The sequence below is a fragment of the Notamacropus eugenii genome, chromosome 6 (genome assembly GCF_028372415.1).
Source record: "Notamacropus eugenii isolate mMacEug1 chromosome 6, mMacEug1.pri_v2, whole genome shotgun sequence".
Taxonomy (NCBI): domain Eukaryota; kingdom Metazoa; phylum Chordata; class Mammalia; order Diprotodontia; family Macropodidae; genus Notamacropus; species Notamacropus eugenii.
This window is the reverse complement of record NC_092877.1, coordinates 135,167,255-135,190,549: the sequence shown is the minus strand read 5'-3', so window position 1 is coordinate 135,190,549 and position 23,295 is coordinate 135,167,255.

Here is a 23,295-nt window from a genome sequence, read left to right as displayed (position 1 = left end):
CTCTAGCAATTGCATGAATATAGTAAATTTGTAGCATGTCACATCATCTTTCCTCTCTATCTCTTCCCAATTGCATTTTGGAAAGTAATGCACTTAATTTCCATGAGAATTTTAAGCTCTAAATTAGATTCTGTATTGTAAATACTACAGAAAAAGGGATGGGGGAGGAGAGAAAGAGAGAAAGAGAAGAGAGAGAGAGAGAGAGAGAGAGAGAGAGAGAGAGAGAGAGAGAGAGAGAGGCAGAGACAGAAAATGAGAATCTTGTTAATGAAAGTGAACCCACCCAATAAAACACACTACCAATCTAACTCATGCCTGCTCTGTTTGCACCCAGCAGAAGCTCACCTCTAGCATGAAATAAACACATTTTTGTCCCATTCTCTGGGATTAAAGTGGATGCAGCCACTCTAAGCTGTTTGCAGATCTGTGACCATGACATTTAATTGCAGTTGCCTTTAAACCTTGAACAGGTCAGCAGAGACAGAATGATCTCAGGGATAATTTGTCTTTTATGTATTTCTATGGTGTGATATATAATCCCTTGCTGAAAAGGGTCCTTGTGGGTGTCAGACTTGGCTGCTGCTGCCTGTAATGGAAATAAAAGACTGGTAAATAGATGCTTCTTTAAAGGTAACTTTCTGTTCTTCCAGATAATCCCCAAGCCAGGGGAGCATGGGGCCTCCCTTTGCTGGGGCAGAAAAGAGGGGCCAGTCCCAGAGAATGGCCTGTGTCCTTTTCTCTCCTTGATGGAATTTAACCATGTGTTGAGCGATTCTAAAGCGCAGTTACACTCTAAGGATGACCCTGCAGAGTCCACGGATCTATTTCCCACTTTGTATCTTCTAAGATCACTCTAGAGCTTTCCAGACATCTGCACTGGAATCCTGGCTAGAAAAATTTTTAAAAAAAGTTCAAATGCAGGAACCAGGGAAGCAGGAAGGCTTATTTGGCTGGTTCTGAATCTCAAAGCCAGTCTTTCTACTTAGGAAAGAGTTAGAGGTTTAGGGAGTCAGATACCACTTAACCTGGGTACTTTGCACTACACTGGGCACTTTAGTTAAACATTCTATTCGATTTCATAAGCATTTTTTAAACAATTATGTTCTAGACACTTCCCTAGTTCCTTAGGTTACAAAAACAAAAAATAAAAGTCTATCACTGACCTTAAAATGTTTATATTGTATTGGGAGTGGGGTACCAGATAAACAGAGACAAAAAGCACAAAATAATAAGGGTAGAGGTGGTGGTTTGAAATGGCACCAAGGACTGGGGCAGGGGTTAGGAAAAGACTGAAGAGTACAATTCTTACCTCATAGAACTTCAAGTCTAGGATGCAGATAGGGAGCCCTAGTGGATAGTATCTGGAGAGATCTGAGTTCAAATCCTACCTCAAACACTTAGTAGCTCTGTGATCCTGGGCAAGGAACTTAACATTACTCACGCTCAGCCTCCTTATCTGTAAAATGTGGAAATAATAGCACCCACCGACACCACACAGGGTTGGTATATGCATCAAATGATATAACATGTCAAATGCTTTACAAACCTTAAATCACTATAAATACTAGCTATTATTGTTATAGTAGACAGAAAAGAGGTTGAGTGAAAGAATGATGGAATTGGAAGAGAATTGGGTTTCCATTTCAACTCTGATCCTTTGTGACCACAAGCAAATCATCCGAACCTCCCTGAGTCTGCCTCTGTAAAGTGGGATTAATAACCCTTGTGTGACCTAACAGGGTTGAAGTGAGTAAAATTCTTTGTACCACTTTGTTCCACTCAGAAGTGGTATAGGTGATATACTGTCATTTTAACATACAAAGAGGATGTATAAAAGTTTCTTGAGAGTGAGGAACTCTAGAGAACACAGGTGGTGTTTGTTGTGCAGAACTATAAGGACCAGAGGGTCTTCCATGTTCTCTCATTCCTTCAGTTTTCTTGAACTTAAATTCCTACTCACAAGTTATATTCGGGCCCACCACCCTCTGCCCCACATAGAATAACTTTCTTGAAGTCAGGGATTGGTTTTTTGTTTGTGTCTCTATGTCCTCCAAGCGTTACATAGCACCTTTCACATAACAAGTGCTTAACAGGTCTTTGTGGGATTGCATTGACCTGCCATTTAAAATGGAACAACATAGCCCAGCAGAGATTTGAAATTCAATTTCTTTCAAAAAACATCTGTGAAGCACCTAGCATGCTCCAGGCACTGTGCTGGGCACAGGGGGGACACAAAGAGAGTGTTGGGTACCACAAGCAAGCCAGACTTCAGCTGCGGTGTAGAGTAATGGTAACATAAAATCTGCCTGGGACCATAAGTTCGAACCAGACTGTAAAGGATTTTACATGGCAAGCTGAGTAGTTTGGATTTTATCCTAGAGTCAATAGGGAACCATGGAAGATTCTTGAGTAGGGCAGTGACAGCCAGATTTCATCAAGCAGACTTTTTAATGTCCTGTGGTTCATCAAAATTATCGCACATTTATCCAAAGGAGCATTTGGAAGGTTTCACCACCAATAGGCAATATTATTTAAATTCTCTGCAAGACCCTGGTGAACACTGAAAATGAGCGTGTCTTTCTGTTGAATTATACATTATAGTCATATTAGAAAGAGTCTTTTTAAAATGCCTGTTATATGATCTCAAAAAGAGTATTAATCCAGGTACTAAAGAGCATTACCTCAGCTGCACTCTACATTGCCAAGAGAAATAGTTCCTTCTCCAATTCATTCATTCAATCATTAATAGTTACTAAGTACTTATAATGTTCAAGATACTGGACTAGGTACTAGAAAACGACAGACCTTTGAGGAAACATTTTATTATTTACAATATCAAATATGGGTGATATATGGATTGAATTTACTTGATTATACCTATTTAATGCCAAGGAAGGTAGCCTAATCATATCAGACCTCAAACTATATTATAAAGAGTCACATCTACTTGGCAATGGTTAAGAAATAGAGTGATGGATCAGTAACATAGATTAGGTGCAGAAGACACAGCAGTCAATGATCATAGTAATTTTGTGTTTTATAAACCCAAGGGCTCCAGTTTCTGGCACACGAACTCACTATTTGACAAAAACTGCTGGGAGAATTGCGAAACAGTATGGCAGAAACTAGGCATAGACTAATATCATAGACATATACCAAGATAAGGTCAAAATGGGTACCTGATTTAGATATAAAGGGCAATACCATGAGCAAATTAGGAGAGCAAGGAATAGTTTACCTGTCAGATAGATGGAGAGAAGAATTTATGACCAAACAAGAGATAGAGAGCAGTCAGAGATGGAGAGTGGATAATTTTGATTATGTTAAATTAAAAAGTGTTTGCACAAACAAAATCAATGCAACTAATATTTAGAAGGGAAGCAGAAGGTTTTGAAATAATTTTGACAGATCATACATCTTTAAGAAAAAAAGGAGGGCATTTAGGGGGTGGCAGGGAGGGTATAAGGAGTGGTCTGTTATTGATACAAAGAAGGAACAAAAAGAGAAAAAAAATGTATCTATATATGTACATATATCAGATATCATAGAGATTCATAGTTTTATATAGAATCCACATTTTCCTTTTCTTCTCTGCACATAAAAATTTCCTTTTGTCAAGTTCATAATAATAGAAAAGAATTTTTTAAAGTACCTATTACATGCAAGACATTGTGATAAGTTATGGAATACAAAACCAATATAAAAATAGCCCTTGCCCTCACAGAGCTTACATTTACCACAGGGAAACAGTCTATAAGGGAAGAGAAGAGAATGTTTCTAACTCCAATGGGGAATCAATTTTGCAACCTCAAATAAGTCTCTTGTCATCTTTGGACTTCAGATTGCTAAACTACAAATTGAGGGAGATGGGCTAGATGTCTTTTAAGTCTCCTTCTGCCTCTAAATGTCACACTTCTCTCATCTTACATAGGTCCTAGAAGAGTAGTGTCTAGTCCTTCCCTTGAATCAAGGATACTCTTCTTAAGAGGAGAAAAGGGAGCAAACTGAGGCATAAAAATCAGGGTCAATGTCTGCCTCAAACAAATGGTTTGCTTACTAGAGCAGGAAATCATAGTGGAGAGAGCATGGAATTGGGTGTAGAGTCCTAGATGCAAGGTCAGTTAGCTTTGGGATCAGACCCCTTACTTACTAGCTGTGTGTTCACGGGCAAATCATTTAATCTCTGTGAGATTTACTATCTTCATCTCTAACATACAGATAATAGTGCCTACCCTGCCTACTTCCCAGGGTTATGGTATAGATTAAATGGTATTGCGTGTTATGTGCTGTACAAACTTTCAAGAACTATATAAATGACAGTTCTTACTCTGTTCTTATCCAGGATCAACTGAGAAATTATAAGCAAATTATTTCCGGCCCTGATGGTGTGACTCAATTTCTCTACCTGTAGATGTTGATAATGATAGCTAGTTCTTACTAATATCTCTGCATCCATAGAGTCTTGAACATAGTAGGTCCTTAATAAATGCTTGCAGAAATGACCTTGCATGATTTTGTAAATGCACTAGGCACTGCGTGAAATGTTTTATATCATCTCGTTTGCTACTCACAACAACCCTGGGAGGTAGATGCTGTTCTTACTCGCATTTTATAGCTGAGGGAACTGAGACAAGCAGGGGTAAAGTGACTTGCCTGAGCAATAGAATAGGAGGAAAATATTTTTATGGGGAGGGGGCAGAGGGCAGGTGGGACATGGAAAGAAAGACTGGGAAGGTAGGAACCCTATTCTTATCTATGTTAAGGATGATAGCTGAATTGTGGAAAAGGTAGAAAGCTCTAGCTATGTCTGGGTGTTGGCTTTTTGGGTTTAAAATGAGAGGTGGTGGGGGTAGATTAAAGCATCACCCAGAACATTATTATCACTTTTACCATTTGTTTAAAAATGAAAAAAAAACCCACCATAATTGCTGAGCTCCCTTCTTCAGAATACTGGCAATCCATTAGAAATTATTGTAAGCAATTTCTCTCTATTATTTCTAATGAGACTGACACTGCATCATCTTCTGTACTTATTGTTCAGATAGCAACAAGGAATTTATCTATTCCCTTCTCTCCCTGACAAAGAGCTTGTGCCGCCTCTTGGCTGGTCGTGCAGGACAGAAGGCTATTTCGAACTCTATCTCGTTGCTAGTTGCTTAGCTGAGCCAGAAAGATGGATGATTTGTTTGTCTGATTACATGAGTGTGTCTCTTGCTTCCTCTTCATTTTCCAACTTCCCTCCCCTCCTAAAATCCTCCTTACTCCTGGCCGCATTCAAGCTACACTTAATCTTAAGGGGCTCTCTTGATAGAGAAATTTAAAATATTGGAAGCCAACCTTTCCTGGACAGGCATTTCAGTGGAGTTTAGAGAAGACTGAATTATGCTGCACTAGCTGGAGTGTTTCTGTATTCCTAATTTCAAGACAGCTGCTTAGATACTGGCAAGGGCACTGGGGTTTCCTAGGGCCTTGACAATGAAAGAGAAAGGTCCTTGATAGCGATGTCAATCACAGTACAATATCATAGTATTGGAGAGCTGGAAAGAACCTTAGGCATCTCTTCGAAGCCCTTCATTTTACAAATGAGGGAACTGAGATCTCATAGAGATGATGATTTGCCCCAGTTCATACAGCACAGCTAGCAGGGCCAAGACTAGATCTCTGTCTCTATATCTCTTTCTGTGTCTGTCTCTAATTTCTGTGTCTGTCTATGTGTAAGTTTCTCTCTTATCCAAGAAATGTATGAAATGACTTGTTCAGGGTCATACAATTTACAAGTGTTTGAAAGACAAAATTGAACCAACATCTTTGATATCAAGGCCAGTGCTATATCCACATTCTGCCCACAAGATAAGTTCTAACTTAGTTCATCAATGATCATTTACTAAGTACCCACTATATGCCAGGCATTGTGCTGAGGAGACAAAGAAAGGTGCAAGTTCCTGCTTGCAATCTAATTTATCTAGCATTAAGTTTCCTAACCTAGAGTCTATGAGCTTGATTTAAAAAAGACAGGTTGATAACTGTATTTGATATCATTGGTTTCCTTTGTTTCCTATGCATTTTATTTATTGAATTAAAAATTAAAATAAAAATAAATTAAAATTAAGAAAAATTTTAAGAGCATATTACTCTGAGAAAGGATTCATAGACTTTACCAGACTTCCAAGGAGTCCATGAAAGAAAAAAATCAGGAACCTCTGTTCTAGGTTAGTGATTCTTAAACTTCTGGGGCTCAGAACCTCTTTATATTCTTAAAATGATTGAGGACTCTTCCCCCCTCTCGCTTTTGTTTATATGGGCTGTATCTATTGATATTTACCAAATGAAAAATGAAAATATATTTTTTGTGAAAATAGTTTTGGTATCACAGATGTCCTGAAAACATCTTGGGAACTGTCAAGGGTCCCTAGCCCAGACTTTGAGAACTGTTCATTTAGATGAAGGAGCTCAGAGTGCTTCGGCTAGCATCCTCATTTTAATTCTCATCACAAGGTCAGCTGCCTACTGTTTGTTGAATGGTGTGAAGGATGGAAAGTTTCAGAAATTAAAACAGCTGCTAGTCTAAATCACATACTTTTCTTTCTCCTATGCTATCAATCTCTCATTTTGATTTCATTGTACTCTTTGAGAACTTATTAACTTTTTCATTTCTAAGATTTTTTGACTTTATTAGATAACTTTCAGCCCAATTCAGTTTAATAACCACTTGTTAAATTACTACAGTATATTATATGTTGGGAATGAAAAAAACAGATAAAAAAAAGAAAAAGAAAAAGAAAAAAGCCCTTGCTCTCTGAGAGCTTAAATTTGACTGAAGGATACAATGTATAAACAAGAAGTGAATACGTGGTGTCTATATTAATGCAAAGCAATTTTAAGAATAAACTATCAGAAGGCAATCCCCAGCCTCCCTTACCCGTATGAACAATGTATATGCCTCAGTCACACTGAGTCCTGGGAAAGACCTTAATTTAGAAAGGCCCACGTTGTCCATTGCATTTTGGACCATCACTGGTTGTCTTAATTTTTGTGTTGTTGCTAGATTGTGATGACTCTGGAGGAGAGAGTGAGGCTGATGGCTTTGCACAACTCTGCCTCACTTAAATCTAATTCACTTGTAAGACAAGATGATATCACTGATCCTCGTAGAAAATGAAGGTTGAACAACAACATTTAAGTATGTTTTAGATGGATAATTGTCACCTTTCAGTACGTAGCTGCTAGTTACTCTAATGATAACATTTTTGAAACATGGAATAGAGGAGACTGGTTATTTCTGAGGTTCCACTAGGGAGCTGGGGTGCTAGGTAGAGAGCATTTTGGACCAAGAATCAGGAAGACCTGAATTCAATCCTGCCTCATATACTTAAGAACTGCATAACTTGGGCCAGTTACTTAATCTTTCTCAGCCTCAGTTTCCTTATTTGTAGAATGGGTATAATAACAGTACCTACCTTTCAGGGTCGTTGTGAGGATCAAACGACATAAGAGATGTAAAGCACTTTGCAAATTTTATAAATGTTAGCCACTATTTATTATTACTATTATTATCCAGAATTATGTTATTGTTATCCAAAATCCATGCATATATTGCTATGGCTAATCCCTCTACGAATCCAGCTCAAAGAAGTATGCTACAGTGAAAAGAACCCTGGCTCTGAAGTAAGAGAACCTGAGTCGGAATCCTGCCTCTTCTATTTGCCTCCTGTGTCATTCTGGGCAAGTCCTTTAACCTTCCTGGGCCTTGTTTTTCCTCATCTTTAAAATGAAGGAGTCAGATCGGATGGCTTTTGTGATTCTATAGGTTAGTAGACTTTTGCTTTCGTGAGAAGTTTATTCTCTTGTAGCCCATTTAGTGATGAGCTTAGAACTTAGCTAGTCCAGTCTTTAGAGCACAGACACAGGGTGCATCCCTGGGCTCATGCTGGCAACCTGTCTGGTGTGGTAGGACACTGCAGGATTTTCTCATAGCTTTCTCTCTTCTAGCATAGCTAGCCTTCCAATACCAGGGTCACCTTTAACACTACAAAGTGGCCTTGGGGGAGAACTTGAGAGGTGGTAGTGGTCACAGTTGGTGGCAGCACTGGGGAAAAGTAGTAAAGAATATCCCTTAGAAAGGATACTACTCTTGGGGACACAAGGCAAGAGTAGACTGGAAATCCACTGCTAATAATTCCCATAGAGCACTGGCTGTTTTTTAAAAATTCAAACCAGTAATTTTTTTTTAGTAGAAGTCAGAACTGAAGCAGTTAAAGGCATTCATCAAATGCTTTCCCAGTCCATATTCTGTAATTTTTTCCATATGTACAGGTGGGCATTCGTGCTGTAGAAAATCTTCACTTTCTACAGTCTTCTTAAAGATCACATGGTAAATCGAGAGTGTTTAAAATGAGAGCTAGAGACAGAACAATTTAGGAGTTATATAAAGTGCTGTGGATTTCAAAAAGCCACATGGGCCAAATGAAAACCCAAGAAGGATAACTAAGAGAGGCTCTTGATTTTTGGAACAGCAACAAACCAAAAATGCTGCGCCAAGGAAGTTGCTTGGGTTCAGATGTGCACTTGATAGTTAAGAAAGAATACTCTCTAAACTAATTACTACCAAGATTCCAGCTTGCTTCCCACTACAAAATGACCCAGACACCAGAGATCAAATCCTTCTGGAGGGAATATGGATCCCAAAGCATTATTGACTTGATTGACAGTTGTGTAATATGTACATCAAAATTCTATTATTTTAATTCAATTCAGTTCAACTGACATTTATTACCTGCTTGCTAGATACAAGGTAAGGTGCTAGCTGTGAAGTCAGATACAGAGGAAAACAAAATAGCTCCTGTCCTCAATGGAAGGTTGCTCTACAATGTTAGATTGTAGATTGTATAGATTGCATAGATTGTTAGATTGTATACTCCTGGATGAATCTGTCATGTCCTAAGACCTTGTTTTTAAAACTTGTCTATTACTGATACATAATTTTTCCCTTTGGGGATGGATTATCTTCCCCATCTCTTATTATCCAACTCATCTGAAACTCAAATAGTCTTAGGGAGTTCCCAAGGGCAATGAGAGGTTAAATGAATTGTCATGGTGACTGGGCTGGAGTGTATCAGTCAGGACTTGAATCCAGGTCTTCCAGACTCCAAGATTGGCCTTGCCTTGGAGAACAGTAATCATCTTGGTGGTTGATATGGATTTCTATATTTCTTTTTAAACTAACTGTGTATCAAAATCTTTCTAAACTGGTTTCTTTGGAAAGTGTTGAACTTAGAAAGTTGAGACTGACTATTAGAGATGATTTTTGCTATGTATGACATCTTAGGGGGTCCACTCTCCCTCCCACCCTTTCATAAGGATGCACAACTTGCAAATGGTGGGAATGGGGGCTGAGTTGAGTACCATTTCCAGTGGGTTGGCTCTTTGGAACTGGGCTATTCTTTTTTAAGAAGAATTTGAAGACTCTCCCTTTTCCAAAGCTCAACCATGTAATAAAGAAGACATTGTGAGATGCAAACTGTGGATTCTGGAACTGATTCAGCCTCCTTTACCTGCAAATAATGCAGCTGGGAACCTGAAATGGCCTGGCAGCTCAGGGTTGCCATAGCAAGCTCCATTCAAACAGCCACCTGAAATAGGACAAATTCACAAATGGCTACAAGATGACGAAAGAATCAGGGGAAAAGAAGCAGAGTGTGAACAAATTGAGGAGAAAAGGGAAGACAAGCAGGGACTGCGGACAACGGATAGGCTACACTCTTCAGGAAGGATGAAAACCAGTGCCATAGTGGCACCTTTCAGTGTTAAGATTTCTTTGCTTTGTGTGTGTCCTTCTTCCTAGGAGTTCAGAAAGCAGGGAGAAAAGCTCCTACTAAGAACAGCCTGGTATAGTGGGAAAAGTCTGACTCTACAGTCAGGGGACCTGAGTTTGAATTTCAATTCTGCCCTTTATACTTCTTGTGACCTTGGGTAAGTCACCTCTCAGGGCCTCAGTTTCCTTATCTGTAAAACAGGATGTTGGATTAGGTGATGTCCCCGTTAATTCAATTTATACATGAAGCTACTTCCCCTGGGGGAGCCCAGAAATCAGGTCTGTTTCATGTAACTCTTTGTTTTCCGAGGCAGTCAGGGTTAAGTGACTTGCCCAGGGCCACACAGCTAGTAAGTATCTGAGGCTAGATTTGAACACTGGTCTTCTGCATTCCGGGACCAGTGCTCTATTCATCTAGCTGCACATTCTGTACTTTAGACTTGATGCTTTTGGAAAATGAAGCTTTTGAAAAACATCTATTCATTTAACAAGAATTTCTTTAATGCCTACTACGTGTCAGGCACTGAACTAAGTGCTGGGGATACAAAGGTGAAACTAAAAGAGTCCCCACCCTCGAGGAACTTACATTCGATTGTAGGGAAGTAGTACATGTATACTGCCAAGTAAATACAAAATATATGTTGTAATAAAGTAATTTTGTGAGAAGTGTAGGATCCTACCAACTATGAGATGATACTGCAGGGGAAACCTGACTGGAGGTAGGAATTCTAGGGATAACTCAGCAATGACAAGCACCATTAAGGCTGGAGAGATCCTTGGTTTGCCAATTCAAGCCCTTCAAACCTTGGCCTCAGACTAGCTTTCTGGCCTTATTTCTCACTGCCCCCTTCCTGTACTGTCCAGACCAACTATACTCCCTTCCTTGCTGTTTCTCATCTATGATATTTCATCCCCCAGTTTTGTGCCTCTCTCATGCCTACTCATTTCCTATTCATCTGCCTCTCAGAGTTACCTTTTTTCTTTCAAAACTCAGTTCAAAGAAATATTTTTTTATGTAAACCCTTTTTCTATCCCTCCAGATGCTAGTGTTCTGCCTAATTAACTTGCTTTTATTTTTATATTTAGTTAATATATGTAATGCTATCTCCCTCTGCAGAATCTAAGCTCCTTGAGAGCAGGAATTATTTTATTTCTGTCTTTGAATACCTAGTTCCTAGTCCAGTGTGACACATCATGAACTCTTAATAAATGTTTGTTGATTAATCCATCAATCATTTCAAATCTCGTGTCCCGTTTAAGAATTGGGTAAGTCATTCCTAATGTCTACAGGTTTGAGAGTATCTCGCGTTCTTCAAGGGCATGTTTATATTTCTTCAGAAAATTAAGAAAAAAAGAAAGATAGGCTTGATTTTTGCATTTAAAAAATGCACAGCACTATTATAGCTCTTGAATCAAAAAGACTTCTAGGTTGAAACCAAAACCCCTTTACAGATTGTATGTTGGGAGTGGATAATAGTTAATCAGCCAGACACACAGCATAAGTCATCTCTATGTTAAACACACACACACACACACACACACACACACACACACACATGCACACACACTTTTCCATATTAAACCATTTCCCACTCCCACCTCCAGCCAGCAGCCAGGGTTCTTTTTTTTTTTTTTTTTTTATGCATTTCAGAATGGAGACTTACTGATAGTACAGCATATCCCTAGCATTGTTATTTTCAGAAGTGTCGGTAGAAGGTTTATTCCCAGGGAAAAGATTGAAGGATGATCTAAAATCAAATACATTTGTCTGGGAGTTGAATGTCTGTCAGACCCACTCATTGATTTCCTTCAGCCTGGCTTTTCAGTAAATGTCTTTCCGGTGAGAATTCCAATCAGGATTCTAAAGGTTACACAAAACAGGCCTGAATTCTGGGCTCCCCCGAGGGGAAGCAACTTAATGCAGAAGTTGAGTTAATGGGAGAGCAGAGAGAGATACTTGGGGGGGTGGGGAAGGAAAGAGGGGAATGGGGATAGGAACACCTAGTTTTATCACTCAGTTCACATGTGAGGACATAGTGCATGTTGATTAGGCTCTGAGACAGAAAACAGATCAGTTTAAACAGATAAGCCCTGAGGATGAAAGAATCTCACTTTGAAAGATGCCCATAAAGCAAAAGGAAATTCAGGCAGGAACTGCATGGAGAGAGGAGGCTGCTCAGTTAAAAAGATGCTCAGAAAAGCTTTTCTTAAGAGAACTTCCCTCATGCAGCCTCTAGGGGTCAGCATTGCACTTTGGTTGGAATAGCAGCTCAGTCAGCCTCTCAGCCCTTTAATGGAAAATGTGAACAGGGAGCAAAGCTAAAAACCAGAACATTAGCAAAAGCCAGAAAACCAACAACATAGAACCCAAACTCTGTCTGTTATAATGTGCCTTCTTTGCCTCTCTTAGGGCACAGAGTTTTAATATTGTAGTATTAAGACTCTCCAGGGCATCCTTTATCGGTCCATTAATACCAGTTAGGGGTGGCTGGAAATGGAGTGTGATTATTTTTTATTTTCCCCACTTTGAGGTTGCCTCTCCCATCCCATCCCACTGTCCCTATGCTGCTCCTTCCTTTTTGCCTCTGTCACAGAAAGGGCAAGATTGGCAGCTGGTGGTGCGCCTGGATGTTTGGTTGGGCAAGGGTGGCTTGGGGCTGGTGATTCAGGGAGTCTAGGGTTTCTGGGAGCTGAAGAGGTGCTTTTTCTCCCTTGCCTGTGGTTAATAAGGTGTTCACAATTGGAAGCAGTTGGGGAGGTTCTGAGGTCTTTAAATGTTATCCACCTCAGTAAGTGAATCACACGTATCACCAGAACTGGAGAAGATCTTAGCAACTGTTACAGAGGCATGATGGCACATTGGAAAATGAGCACTGGTTTAGGCCCCTATGGTTCAGGGGTCCTGGCTCAGATCAACCTGCTTTTCTGCTTACCACCTAGACAACCTTGCTGAGTCAGTGAACGTCTTTGGAGCAGTTTCCTCCTGTGTTCAATGAGGGCACTGATCTAGCTGGCTTCTGAGGGCTCTTCCCCTTTTGAGTCCCAGGCTTTCCCTGGGAGCCATTTCCCACACACTTAGATTGAGTCCTCTGTGGGAGAAACTGCTACTCAGGATCAAAGGGTGATCTGTAGGTCCATTTCCTAAAACTAGAACTCACCATATGCCTTGTGATCTGTAATCGCTGACCAGAAGACCCAATTATCTCAAAGCAAAGGTATTTGTTAAGATATCTTAGAAGAATAGTAGTTACAAAATCTTTCTCCAAGAAAAGGATATACTCCCGGATACCCAGAACAGTAGCAGTAAGAATGAACATATTCTTGGAATGAACTGTCAGTAACATATACAAATAGGGATCACATATGGAAAAGCATCTCCCATATGTGGACTCTAGCCCTAACGCTGCTTTTCTTCTCATGCTATCTTCGTAGTGCTATTTTCCCAGTGGTGCAGCATCTCTGCTGAGCTATTTGCCCAGTGGGGTTCCTGAGTCTCCTATCTGAAGCTCAAATGCTGATAGCCAGAGCTAATTTCCTGGATTCACAGTCGGCTTTCAGCTTTACTACCAGGGGTTCTATTTCTTGGAGCCATTTACACCCTCTCTTTCTTTGCTCCCTGCTGAATATAGTATCTGCTTCTGGGTGAGTAGCAACTCTGCCAGTTTTCATGGCCATTGGGAGAGGAGATTTCTTTCTCTTCCTCCCTGGCCCTTCCTGTACCATCCACTGGTCCTGATGCCTTCTGGTAGAGACACAAGGATCACTCTCCACAAAGCTGTTTTTCACCTAGATTGCTGTGTCTGCACATCCCTAGAAATCGTCATTTTTGTTATTGTTTGCTTTTTAAGGTCCACTGTAGTCCTTGACCAGCTAATAGAGCTGCCTGTTTTCTATTTTCATCAAAGAGAACTTTGTATTTCCTCAAGGCTAACATGTGCAAACACAACTTTCACACTTAAAAAAAGAACACATTATCACCTTTTAATTTTGCAATTTCATCAACTGGGTTGTAGGGAAGGGAAAAAAATCCTAGCAATTCTAACTCTAACCCTCTGCCAACCCCCAACCAGTCCAATACCTTCATTGCTATGGCGGTGGAAACTGAGGTACCAAGAGATTTAATGACTTACCTCAAGTTATACAGGTCACTAGTGGTAGAGAACTGGAGTTGGTACATATATTTCCTGTCTCTACACATATGTGCACATCCATATAAACATATAGTTTCATAGGATTATATAGTTAGAGCTAGAAATAACACTTTTTTGAGATGAAATGTTTCACATTCAGAGATGTGAAATCCTCATGTTTCACAGATGACAAAAATGAGATTTAAAGTAGTTAGTAAGCAGCAGAGCAGAGATTTGGGTCCAGATTCTCTGTCTTTGGACAGTTAGCTGGTGCAGGAGCTGAAGTCAGGAATATCCATCTCAGTGAGTTCAAATCCGGCCTCAGACACTTACTAGCCTGAGCCAGTCACTAACGCTGTTTGCCTTAGTTTCCTCATATATCAAATGAACTGGAAAAGGAAATGACCAGCCGCTGCAATATCTCTGTCAAGAAAACTTCAAATGGCATCACCAAGTGTCAGAGAAGACTGACACAACTGAACAACGATGAACAATTCTGACATGTGAAGTTGGTATATGCTTCAGTATATGCTACGTCATGGTGGCATTCCAGCTAGTCTCCTATGTGTGCCTATACATTCTCATATTAACATGGATTATTTGCTGTACTGTATGAATGTATTGGATATTTTAAGGGAAGGGATTCTTGAGGAAACCCTCCCAATATCTTTGAAGTTAAATTGCCTGTATTTTTAGTGTTTTGCTTGGTTCTTTTTTATCCCCTACATGTGGCTCAATGGTAGCTTAGCACATGGTAGGTCCTAAATAAATGTGTATTGATTGACTTATTGATTGGGCTCTTGAGCACAAAGAATCCAAGACCTTACAAGGCATTGAAGGCCTACTTATCACTTCTGTGCTTTAGTACACTCATTGCGGAGCTGAAAGAAGGCCAGACAACCTTTTCTTAGCTTCTCTTACTGCCTTATTCATTTTTTGGTTCTTTTTCCTGCAATCTCGGATCCCTGGCACTAAAACTTCTAGAGTGATAACTTTCCAATACCATACCAAAGAGTATCTCTAAAACTGAAATGTGCGTTGATACAATGGCCAACATGCCTAGAATGTGAGAATCTCCCCTCTTGATGCTTTTTCAAGAATATTAGATTGAGGGTCTCCTGTTTCTTAACGCTCTGCTGCAAGGCAGTTTTTCCAGGTCTCCTTCTTTCCCCCTTCCCCTCCCTTGTAGGAAAAAAGGAAGGTTGAGACATTCAGCTTTTCAAAGGAGCAGAAGTCTATCCAGGGCAGGGAATAACAGGCACTGTGAAGATTAATTATCCTTGTTGGAATCCAGTTTGACTGGGCAAGGTGAGACAGTTCAATTATTTAATCACCTTGATGTTATTGGCTTTGGAGGCCAGGAGTGTGGGGAATAGACTTCTTTCCCCATTTAATTTATATGAGGAATGTCTTCTCCACTTGCTGCTCCCTGTTGAACCCTCAGGCAGGCAAGGGGAGAGTTGCGATTGATGCTGGAGAGAGAAGAGACGTTCCCATCGCTGCATCTTTCTCTGGCTGGCTCTTGGTGGGACGTATTTGGTCCTTAAGTTTGATCACTGTTTTCTGGCTGCTTTTCTCAAAGTCTTGTTAGGTTTCTGCATGCATGTAGAGGGGGCGGTTTTCCTTTCCACACAGATTTCTAGTCATTTGATACAAGAAAGGCAACCAGATCCCCTACTAAAACTTCAGGTCAGAACTCCCCATGGGATGTAAAAGAACATACCCATCAGACAGGAGACTGAGAGCCAACAGCCTGTCTTGTGACTAGCTTCTTTTAACCTTTAACATATTTTTGAGTATTTTTTTTTGTCCAGGGTTTCTTTGCTAGGGTATAGTAGGTAGAATATTGGGTTTAGAATCAAGACTTGCCTTCCAATGACACCTCTTAAGTGTTCTGGCTGTGGCACCCTGGGCAAGTTCATTGCCTCGTCTTCCTTTGCTTTTCTATCATCACTCATGTCCTCTGTTCTCGACTTTCCTGGATGCCCCATTGAGATGTAATTCACTTCTTTTTTATCCTTTTAGATCCTGACATAAATTTAGAGCTGAAAATGACTTTGCTGTTGCTGAGTTGTTTCAGTTATGTCTGACTCTCCTCTCCCATTTGAGATTTTCTTGGGAAAGGTACTGGAGTGATTTGCCATTTCCTTACCCACCTAATTTTTACATGTGAGAAACTGAGGCAAACAGGGTTAAGTGACTTGCTCGAGGTCATATAGCTAGTAAGGATTTGAGGCCAGATTTGAACTCGGGAAGAGGAATCTTTTTGGCTTCAGTCCCGTAGTCATTGTTCCACCTAGCAGTCAGAAAATGACTTTAGAAGTAATGGAATCCCCAAATCCTTGTTAAGGGATTGATTACTTCTCAGAGGGGGCAAACGAGGCCTAAAGTTGTATAGCCTAAGTGGAAGAGCCAGACTGAAAAACCAGGATTTGAACTGAGGTCTTCTGTCTCCAAAATCTTTCCATGGTGCTACATTTGACCTGCTTCCTGTTGATCTTATATTCCTACCCTACACAGACTCAATTACATCGCGTAACCCAAAGCTGCTCAGTAATAGCTGTGGCTAAATTTTATTTTCCTTGTCACTAGATTCACTCCTCAGTTAGTAGGTAAATGTTCTCTTTACAAATTTAGCTTAATTTAAAGAAATCCCCTCATTAAGTTTCCAATGAACAGATTCCAATTGTGTCTATAGCTGAATTACATGTTCACAGCCCAGATTGGCATGAGGCTTCTCCCTTTCTGGGAAATTAACATGGGTATATCTAAGTTATTCTAAGGACTGAGCACCTGAGAAGACCAGATATTTTCTCTTTAGTTATTGAACTAAGTAGTTATTGAACTAAATAGAAAATTATGTGTATATATATGCATATACATGTATACACATAAATATTTATATATACATGTCTATATATGTATGTCTATGTGTGTATATTATGATATTAAAATGCCGATATATGTGTATATATGACAGTAGAAAAAAATAGAGATATCTTGGAACTATCTATATCTAACTCTACATACGTAAACATACATGCACAATCATACACACATATATTATGCACACTTTTATATATATGCCTGACTGGTTTTCCTTCCACTGGTCATTATTGTAACCTGTCTGTCCTCCACACCACTGCCAAATAAAACTTTCTAATGCCAGCTCTGAGGATGTCATTCCATTCTCATTCCAATGGCTCTGCACAGCCTACTGAAGAAAGCCCAGATCTCATAGGATGGTATTCAATGTATTTTGTGTTTTAATTCCAAGCTACCTTAATTTTTTCCCCTAGTATCCAAGTATATCTCTCACCTTATTTTGCATTACTACCCTTCATGTATTGTATATCTATCATATATAACTTGAGCTATTGATTGTTCTTTGAATACAGTATACTGAACACACCCAAGGCCTTTTGTTCCTGACTCCTGAAAGGTATTTACTTCCCCCATTCTCTGTCCCTTCCATCTCTGCTTATTAAAATTCTGCACACACTTCGAGGTCCAGCTCAAAGGATACCTTCTCCATGAAACCTTCCCTCATTCCCCAAGTGGTAGAGAGCTCTCCCTTATCTGGAGATATATCTTAATTTAGGCTATAGCTACCTGAATACAGAGATACCATGGGGTAGGAGACAGAGAGCTGACTTTGGAGCCAGGAAGACTTGAGTTCAAATCCTGTCCTGATAAATACTGGTCGTGTGACCTTGGGAAAGTCACTTAATCTCTCAGTGATCTAGTCAATTCTCTACGTTGAGAAGATGCTGACCTCTGTGAGCCAATAATAGCTAACATTTATATAGTGCTTACTACGAGGTAGACACAGTGTTAAGCACATGACGATCATCATCTGCTTTGATCCTTACAGTAAGCTTTGGGAGGCAGGTGCTATTATTTTCCCTATTTCTCAGATGAGGAAATTGAGGCAAACAGAGCTTAAGTGACTTGCCTAGGGTGGTAGAGCTAGTAAGTGTCTGAGTCTGGATTTGAATTCCCGATTCTAGGTCCAGTGCCTAGATATAGAGACAGAGATCCACTGCATCACCTGGTTGCACGAGTTTCTTAACCTGGGAGTTCCCCATACAAATGAAATCACAAATCTAGGCTTTATCTCTATGTATATTTCTTATCATTCCCACTGTAAGGTCCTTCAGAGCAGGTACCATGTCTGGTTTTTCTTTTGGACTCTTATCACCTGGTTCAGAACACTGATCACAACTGCAATGTGATCGATATTCCCAGACTGATATTTAAAGTTTATCATGGGATTTCCTCCCAATCTTACGAATAAATAATATTCACATTTTATAGACAAGAACACTGATCTGTAAAGAATATGTCTGCACAAGGTCACACAGATAGTAAGTATAAGAGCCGTATCTTGAGTCTGTATCTCCTTAATCCAGTCTCTGCATTTTCCCCCAATGAACCACACTGCCTCACCAACAAAATATTAAAACCAAGATAATTATGTAAGTCAAATACTGTTCCTTGATGAATACTTATGGTCGTAATGACAGCAGAAGACTTTAGTTCAATCAAAATGATTAGAATTGACAGTAGCCAAGTAAACAGTTTCCTTACTCAAATTTTTACTAATTTTTCCATATTACTTGCAGGAATAAGCATTGGTATAGTAGGAAGAATATTGAATTTGGAGTAAGAGGATCTAAGTTTAAATCTTCTCTCTGCCACTTACTACTGGTGTGACACTGGGCAAGTAATTAACTCACCTTTCTGGACCCTTGTTCCCTCCTTTGTAAAATGGTTTCAACTGGACTAAATGATCTCCAAGTCCCCTCTTAGTTCTAAATTTATGATTCCATAGTCCTTCTTTAGCCAATGACATACATATATTTAGTCTGGAACCTCACTGGTATAGAGAGTTTAAAAATTGGGAATTCCTCACTGTGAGAAAATCCCAGGTGAGATCTCTAGTGAGAGTCACCAAATACCATTGTCTCTTTGGGAGCTGGGACTATTGAAATGGTCTCTGCACATTCAGTTAAGGCAAGTTTTCAATACCACTTTTATTTTAAACTGTCCAGTAGGATGACAATTGTTTTACCAACAGACATGAAACTGCTATAAATTGCATTTCTATCTTCCTTTTTTTAAAGGTTTAGAGATCCAAGGATGGTCTACAATCACTGTTGTTGAGAAGTTGCTGATGATTTTTTCAGATGATACAGGCTGAGGCACGCTGAAATTCCCCAATCCATTGTTTTCTTGTTCTCCAAGATTCTTAGTGAATTAGGCAGAATCAGTTTATGAGAGCTCAGAATTTGTTCTTTCTATTTTAGCAACTGGCATTTGAAGCCTTCCCAGGGCACTGTTTTATTAGCCATAATAGATAACCGCTCTTGGGAAGATGTACAAGAAACTCGCTTAAAGATTGATTCCTGAGTTGTTGTGCAGCCCTGCAAATGTTGTAAATCTGATTCACCAGTCCAAAGCCTCATTTTTTTAAGATGTAGAAAATGGATGTTAGGAGTTAACGAATATTACTCCTCAAGAATCTTAGAATTGTGCTTCTATGATTATATCAATATGTTATGATTTGTTCCAATGGGGGAAAAAGTGATTGATCTTCTACTAGAATCCATGTATTTCCCAAAGTAAGATTGAGAATATGACTAGACCCATTTGGCCTTACCCAAAGTCTTGGCTTTATTAGTGACTGTTTTGCATTCAATCTTTTCCTGCCTTTTTTGATTTCTTTGTTTCTAACATTTTGGGCTGCAGAGGTAACAGGAACATTTTCAACTTTTTCTTTAGCTGTCTATTTTTGGATTCATCTAAAAGAATCAGGAGCAGGTATGGAGACTCTGAATTTATGTTTGAATTTGATCAATAGGCAGGATGTTTTCCCAGCATCACTGATTCCAGAAACCCAGGATTTTTGGACTTGGAAGGGCCCTCAGAGCCTATCTAGAATCCAAAAAAAGGATCCTTGGGCCAACACACCCAACATGTGGTATGAAAGACCTTGAGTTCTCAAGAAGGCCTTCTCCTTCCTTGGTTTTTGATGACCCAACACCGCTGGGAATGCACCCAAATTTGGAGCCTCATTACCTTTGTCTGGGTTATTATAGCAGCCTGCTAAGTGGTTTCTATCCCTTCTCTCATCCATACTGAATGCCATTGTCAGATTGAGAAAAATGAAAACAACAGCATTTACGTAGTGCCACTATGTGCCAGGCACTGTCCAAAGCCCTTCACAATTACTATCTCATTTGATCCTCATAACAACCTGGGAGGCAGGTAATATTAGTATCCCCATTTTGAAGATCAGAAAACTGAGGCAAGCAGAGGTTAAATGTTTTGTCCAGGATCACAGTACAAACACTGTCTAAGGTAGGATTTGAACTCATTGTCACCCGAATAAAATAATAGTAATTTAAAAATCCTGTTTAGGTTCTAGCATTATCTTAAACTATTGCCCTTCATTTATCTTATGGTCCAGGCATAATGAACTACTTGTCATTCCTGGAGGACTTTCTACATTTTCCCATCTATGTGCCTAAATGCTGGCTTCATCCATCTTCACGTCCTGAAATTCTACTCTACTTTAAGGTTCACTTCAAGTGTCACTGCTTCTATAAAGCCTCCCTTGATATTCTCATCTGGAAGTAATAATAATGACCATTTATTAAGCATTCCTGAACTGTGCCAAGCACTTTATAATATCACCTTATCAGATCCTCATCGCAAACCTGCAAGGTAGGTGCTCTTATTATCCCCATTTTACTTTTGAGGAAACTGAGGCAAGCAGAGGTTAAGTGATTCGCTGAAGGTCACACAGTCAGTAAGTGTCTGAGACTGGGTTTGAACTCAGGTTTTCCTGACTTTAGGTCCAATGTTCTATCTACTACACTACCTTATCACCCTTTACTTGGATCTTTCTCATGAACATATTGCACTTAATTTTGTACTATATGCTTTTTTTGTCTACAAATCATCTTCTCTCTATTAGAAGCTTCTTGAGGGCAGAGAATATCTTATTCATCTCCATGTTTCTCAGGGTCTGGAACAGTACCTGGCAATTTATCTAGTCATTTTTCAGTTGTCTCTGACTCTTTATGACCCTATTTGATGTTCCCTTGGCAAAGATACTGGCGTAGTTTTCCATTTCTGTTTCCTTCTCCAACTCATTTTACAGGTGAGGAAATTGAGACAGCCAGGGTCACACAGTTGGTAAGTGTATGAGATCAGATTTGCACTCAGGTCTTCCTGATTCCAGGTTCAGTGATCTATTCACTGTGCCATCCAGCTTCCTGATATATAGGAAGTGTTTAAATAATGTTCATTGAATAAATGGATGAATCTGCTAAAAGGAAAGTTGCCTTATTTATGATTAGTGGAAGAAATATGTGATAACAGAGTCACTCTCCATAAAGACCTATTGCATATAAAAAGTGCTAAGTTCTCTCTCTCTCTCTTTTTTTTTTTAACATTATTGATACAAGATATTAGAGCACTTCAATGCCTTCCCAGACTGTCCCTTCTGGATCTTCTCTTTCCTCAGTTCTCTCAACAGTTCCCTGTAGTCTCACGGCATGGGGTTCAGCCAGGCTGGACTGCTTTCTGCATTTCCTCTCTTCAGCAGAATTTGCCCCAGGCACCAGAATTCCTAGCTGTGGCTTTGCCTTACTATCCCTTTCTGAGAAGCTGTGAAAAATACTTCCAAAGAAGTTTGTCAGATTCTGCTTGTGGGTCACATTTCTCCTTCCATTTTATTCCTGGGTGCATCATTAATGCCTTCATCTTTTAACTTGCTTTCAGATCTTAGTGCCTTAAGCATATGCTTCTGACCTTTCCTTCCGCCTCCTTCATTCTATTGCTGATGCCTTTGAAAAAATAAACAACCCTCAGAGTTGAACATTTCCCATCAATATTACCCTACGAGCCAAGCTGCTTTCAGTTCAAATGCCTGCAGGCCTGTTCGAGTATACTAGCTCAGGTATATGCACGCTGGCTTGCCTTGAACCAAATCCCCCTAGCTCAAGGGATGCTGGGGGACCTTATTCCTGAATGAGATCTGGACCTGGGTTTCTTTTGTGTGATGGCACCAATATCTCTTTCCTACTTAGGGATTTTGGGAAAGTTAGACTTCTTTGTTCCATATGGAATACCCAGTGGAGTCCAAAGGAAAAGCAGTGATACAAAGAAAGAGGAAATAATGCTGGGCTCAAAGTATCCAGTATGAGGATTTGCCTGAGTACTTATTTATTGTTAATGTGAAAATCTTAAGAGCCTGAAGCTTTCCAGTTCAGAGTTAAAAGGGGCCTTAGTCACTGACTTTAGTCTCTTGCCTACTTCTGACTTTGAACCTTTTCCTTGGCTAAAATTTTATGGATATCCTTCCTTTTCATTCAATCCATGCAACACATTTTTTTTCTATTGGGAGACCTTTCTGAGTATTTTCCTTAGCAATATCCTTTTGCATCCTAGAATCTGACATGGAAACCCTTTGGCTCCCACCTTCCAAGGATAATCATTAGAGAAGCTAGAAACCTGAGGTCATAGTACATGGGGTTTAGTGCCTTGAAAAGCTTTAGAGACCAGCTAGTCTGACTCGCTTGTTTTACACAGAACTGAACTGAGAAGTGCCCAGGAGAGGTGAAGATGGTGCAGGCAGTGGGTGACAGAACCAAGCTTCAAACCCAGACCTTCTTTGCATTACAGTGCTTAATACAATTCCTCATGTATAGGAGGTATTTATAAAAAACTTGTTGAATTGAATGGAATTATCTCCTTCTACCAGGCATTGGACCCAATGTTTATTAAGCACCTACTATGCACTAAGTGCTGGAGATACAAAGAAAGGCAAAAGATTGACTCTGCCCTCAAGTTTATCATCTGAGAGGGGAAAGAACATGCAAACAACTTTATACAAACAAGAGAGGGACAGGATAAACTGGAAGTAATCAACCCAGAGGGGTGCACTAAGATTAAGGAGGACTGGGAAAACCTTCATGAAGAAAATTGGAATTAGAAAAAATTACAATTTATTAGCAAAAATTAGAACTGACTTAGAAAGCCAGGAGGCAGAGATGAGGAGGCAGAGACTTCCAGACAATGGGGTCTGCCAGTGAAAATGTTTGGATTCAGGAGATAGAGTGCCATGTCAAAGGACTCTTCACTGCCTGCTGGATAAAATAAAGACCCCTTAAGCTGTCAATGAAAGCCCTGTAAAGCATATGTAGTGCATGAGAAAGCTATCCTAGAAGTTAGGAAGACTACCTTCAGGTCTAGTCTTTGATGAATACTGGTTCTGTGACCCTGAGCAAGTCACTTATATGAGCTCAGGATAGAAGTTACAGTGAGGGGGTCAATTTAAATTGA